Here is a 5,657-nt window from a genome sequence, read left to right as displayed (position 1 = left end):
ATTACCATTGAGCATCTGTTGAATATGTCGCCGAGCAGAAAAAAGGCGACGGGTCGAAGAAGCCAATCGTTCCTATTCCTACGTCCCTGCCGCATTCCCTTCCTTATCTCGCTTAGGAAGAATCGGAGGCACCCGTATAGAACACTGGCAAACACGGCAAGTAGCTTGTCCTCGCCTGATATATACAAGCAGATGCACTGAAGCTCTCGTCTGCCGATAACTTGAGCGAATGTATACAATCAGTTCTGGTTCTATTATTCTAGATAACCTTTTAGCAGACACTACATGATGTCACATATTGGGAAAACATGTTGAAGTTAGCACGGCGGGAATAAAAGGAAGGGCAACGAAGAAAATAAAAACCACAGATGAGAAATTAAAAGCAGCATGTACTCTGGCGTATTGCGAATCTGCCGCCATAAATTGACGCTGGCGCATTCGTATACCGAGAATCTCTTCCGCGCCTTTGTGCTTATCGAACTGTCGAGATGTGCCCGAGATATGAAAAGCGGCATAAGAGCGAAGACATGATGAGGAAAGAAGCGCAATCGAATTTGTTCGCGCCCTCATGAGCGTTCCAGATATGAAAGGTTCACTTACACAAAGAAGGGGAACCGAATGGTGAACCGAGATTGGGACGATGACTTTCTCGTTTTACAGCGAAAGCTGGTATGAGATCAAAACAAGGGCCCTTTTTGGCGCCGTAGTTGTCCTCCGCCGCCGCCGACGCCGGTGTCCGCAACCACTATATATTGCGCGAAATAAGAAAAAAAAACGAAATAAGAAAAAAATATCCAGGATGGAACGAGGTTCGAACCTGGGCCCTCTGCGTGGGAGCCCAGTATTCTACCTCAGAGCCATTCCGGTGCTTGAAAACGCCTTGCAGAAAGACCCTATACAGGCTTCATGTCAGGAAGGAACCACATTCACATATATGATGTAGTGTGGTAGAAGAGTAAAATTACAACCAGGCATCAAACACCGCGAATTCTATAACCAGGCGTCACACAATGCGAATGGCGCAACGAGTGGGTTGTTGAATGCTTCCAATCCATTACAAAGGGATCTGCCATAATTCTTCATCGTCATCAGCCACAGCATCACCAAAGTGCACATATTACCTTACGGGTGTTCAGTGGGTACCGCGGTTCTCGACAGAATGATGAAAAATTGCATAGGGGCTGCTTCCCTACTCCACAAATGATGATGAAGATAAGCCTGCTGCCGAAATGTCGGTTAGCCTGTTTGCTGCACCTCTTCGTGCTAAGCCTTCTTGTATACCACAGTGTAAATCAATCCGTCCGTCTCCAACTGTACATTGATGTTTCCTTTTCTGTAGGCGTTATGTCTGAGACGCTGACCATATCAATCGCCAGGTACTCCTTTATTGTGTCGCCAACGCTGTTTTCACTATTGCTTTTCACGACAACCGCAACTAAGAATTATACACAAACACATCATCATATAAGGAAAGAAGTTCATTTGATGCACAAAGCACAACACTCACCTACTACAGTGTCCCTGGGTCTGGCTTCCGCCACGCACGCAAGGTTGCTTTCAATCTCAAAATGTGACTGAAGAAAAATGGTTTGTAAGAAAAGTGTGTATGGTCGCACTGGTGGTAGGTCAGGGCATTTAACTGCGTCAGGAAATACTCTGTTTTTCCTGACGCTTCGGCAATTACCAAGCTGTCCATGATTATGCGATCTGACAACGACAAATGTTGTTGCTTTGTGTCATTCATGATTACGATGATTCTATTCAACGACGATTCTTTTCGTCTATTCACGCCACGGAGATGTATAGACGGACAGACTGACAAACACGGACACACGGGGTCAACAAAACTTCCTGCAATTTAGCACTTCTGCATTAAGATTAACGTGGGCGATCAAGTCGGGCTTACAAAAGTTTTGAAGGGGTTCGTTTAAGACACCTGAATTAACTAAAATTGCATACCAACCTGTTTGACACCACCGATGAGGCTCCCCCAGCATGCTTTGCTGTCAACGATTAATGCCCTTAGAACTTGTGCATTTGCGTGGAATACTGCGCACTCTTCGGGAAGACGTGGCACGACAAAAAAAAAGTATAAACGGTAGTTATTGTCGCCGTACGTTCGAAACAATTCTACATTGATGAAATGCCCCGAACAAGCCCAAATTTCAAGCCCACGTTTCTCTAATATTTACCGTAACGAAGCGCGGAGCAGGAGCAGCGAGCTGAAAAATTCTGACGATGTTAAAGGGGGAACTTTACTTGAATGCTTGTAATTAGCAAGCAGGCGAAGCTCGTCGCAGCAACGACATACAAGCAAGATCGTTAAAGGCTCTGCTTGAAGAAAGAATGTGCGGGCAATCAAGACTTGCCCAAGTGGGCGTAAATGCCCCCCGGGTGCTTCGACGTACTCGGCGCTCGGGGTATGCGCATGTAATCATCTTCGTGCACGCCTCCGAACTAGGTCGAGCGGTGAAGGGTTCGTCCTGTGTTTGTTTTGAAGTGAAGCAACGACTTGGTATAAGGGTACTTGATTTGCTAAAGTGTAAATGCGAATTACTTATAGGAAAGACACTTTGGAAATAAAAAAAACGGGGATAGGAGGGGAACCAGCAAGAATACGTAAAACTGCGTGGACAAGCATCATCGCACCTTTCATTACGTGTACTTTCATTTTCCGCCCTAGACTGTGCGCCTAAAGACAGAAATGCTCCCAAGAATGAATAATGTATCTTCGGGAAAAAGCGAATACTTGTAAATGAGGCGCATTCTATAAGTACGTCAGCGTCAGGCTTTAATAAGTGAAAAACATGAGAAATACGATTTGTTGTGACGAGTTACGTGCGGCCAATTTCAAGGAACGCCGCATCCGTAGGCCTCTGTGGTGGGCTTTGCAAACATGGGTAAGAGTACGTTTGTGCAAGCTAATTAATTCATTCCGAACTTGTTAACACTATAGTGCGCGACACTTATTTTGATTGCGATAGGAATTATAAGGACACTCTCGGCGGATTTTCGCCATCGCCGTCATGTCCCGAATATGTATATGTATTTTTATATAAAAAGGCACAAATAAAAATCACAGCATATCCACGGAGTGAATGACGATGAGTGGGCGAAGCTGCGGAGGTTCACTGGTAAACCGTGAATCTGCCGTGAATTCTGCCCAGTACATCATCACCGACGTGAGATCGGGCGCGTTTATACTAAAGGTTCGATGAGTTATGACGACTTGCAGCTCACTTTAATTTTATATGTACGCTGTGAATTTTCATTGTTTAGAAAACCATTGCTTTAGAAAACATCTGGCGTCTTTCGTTAAGCAGCTGGCGTCTTTTCGTTTTGCTTTAGAAACATCTGGCGTTCCTTCGTTTTGCTTTTACAAAACATCTGGCGTCTTTCGTTGGTTTATTTCATCAATCAACGGCGTTTTGAACAAAATTTTTATTGTTTAATGACGCACAGGAGAAATCTCACCAGGCACTACCTTGGAGGTAAAAGAATGGCTGCTAATGGGAATGAGATACAGAAGAAGTCGGCTTTTAGCTAACGCTGCGAATTTTTTATTGTTCAACAACGCACAGGAAAAATCTCCCACCGGCACCACCTTGGAGGTCAAAGCGTAAGACTAGCTACGCACTACGACTACGACTACGAGGGACGAACGGGTGCCGCCTTAAGGAGCTTCGCCCCTAAAAATAGAGCAGAAGAAAGAAATTCCGAAGCACCGAACCGGCGATTCCACCAAGGCACCTCTCGCGCCCCAGCGCGCTGCGCTAAACAACTCTACCACGCGCAATGCATGGGCCGGCGGAATATTTGCGAGCTATTTATATACACCATTTACCGCTGGTGCTAAGCAAAACTCGAAGGAGCTTGAGCCTGTTTACTCACGCAATGTTTCTACATTTTCTGTCAATTTCAAAACTGCGCTTGAGACACGCACGAAAAATTGGCCCCTTTCTGTACCGGCTCGTGATGTGGAACGAAAAGAAAAGAACACCGGGCGCACCTTGCGTCAGACGCCCCCGTGTGACAGGCGACGCAGAGGGGTCACTCCACACGCCGCAGATTTAAAGAAAAAGAAATATCTGTGAGCGTCTGTTTCACCATTGTTGACACTTTCTGCGCGTTGCTCAAGCACAAAGACGCAACAACTGTGACAGTTGTTAGTTCATGCTTGTCCTGTGTATACATGTGCGTTCTTTTCAGGCGTCCTTCTTTTTGCTTCAGCGGCGCGCGGCAATTATGGAGCTGCTTGTGGTTCATCCTGTGATCTTCAAATTTCCTGCTGCGAATTTTAGCACATGTTAAAAGCAGTGATACTTGCTTACCTTCTCAACACGTACATCAATACTTGCTGCGTGTCATTTGAATACTTGATGCAAGAAAGAGACACGTCTTTCAGAACATTTTGTTGGGCTAGTTGGTACATGCTTACTGAAAAACCAAAAAGACGCGTACCTTTTTTCCTTGAAGGTACGCGTCTTTTTGGTTTTTCAGTAAGCAAGTCTTTCAGAGCTTTAACAAAAAAAATACAGTCTGCTAAATGAAAAGCAAGAACTAAATAAATAGCATGCAATGTCCTGGTACTCGGACGTTATTTTAAAATCATTGAGCATAATGACCCTGCTAAAATGCATACCGACACTTGAATCCTTTATTGTCAGTCACTATACCAAAATGTGGGGGTCAATCAAGGCCAATTGCCTGCAGGTTAGTGACACTCATGGCGACATAGCACATATGTCTTCGCTGTTACTTATAATAAAGGCCTCAACCACTTATTATTTCTTGTTGCGTCTGACTCATGTTACGGCGAAAATCGTGTCAAATAACAGCTTGCCTCAGCATCTCCTGCAATAAAAGTCTATGCGCCCGCTGGTCTTGCTTCGCACTAGCAATAAGTGCTAACGCGTCCGGTATTTAACGCAGAACCCAATTAGTCCCATATACAACATTCTATAACTCATTGCGCGAAGACATTAAAATATTTGTTTGTGCACTGCGACCTCTGTGCTCATCATAGAGCAGATCAAACCTAACTTGTGAGAGCAACACAAATCTTGTGCAAATGTGGCGTTACCAGTATCGGCTTCCCTTTCTCCGTCTGTATGGTGCAGCTGTCCTTGTACTTTTTTCTGCACACGTAGGTCATTGTCCCGCATGCTACGTTTACAAATTCTGTGTTGCTTTAAGCACACGAAAATTATAGAATGACTTGAAATGATGCGCTCGACATTTTAGAGAGCCCTAACAGTTCATGTGCGTATATATTGCATTTTCGTTTGTTTTGTGTTTTTTTGACAAATAACAATTGTATAGTCCCCCTCACATAATGCTCCTACTTGGAGCCTGTGAGGTATTAACGCGATAGCGTTAAGAGCTCGTATTGCAGAAATTCCGCCGTCGGCGTCGGCGTCGGGGCCGTTGGTTGTGAGCCAAAAATCATCATCTTGTCCGTGACCGAAGAATCGAAAAAGCTGCAAATAAAATAAATAACAAAAATGTTGGGTCCGAGTGAGAATTTAACCCAGGCCGTCTGCGTGGCAAGCAGGTGTTCTACCACACAGCCAACCCTCTCCTTGGAGCTGCAGTGAAAGTAACTATCATGCTTCCCAAAAATACGCGTCCTGTATACAGGTGTCACAGTACGAGGT

This window comes from Rhipicephalus sanguineus, chromosome 2 (genome assembly GCF_013339695.2).
Source record: "Rhipicephalus sanguineus isolate Rsan-2018 chromosome 2, BIME_Rsan_1.4, whole genome shotgun sequence".
Lineage (NCBI taxonomy): Eukaryota > Metazoa > Arthropoda > Arachnida > Ixodida > Ixodidae > Rhipicephalus > Rhipicephalus sanguineus.
Note: the sequence above shows the minus strand (reverse complement) of the source record.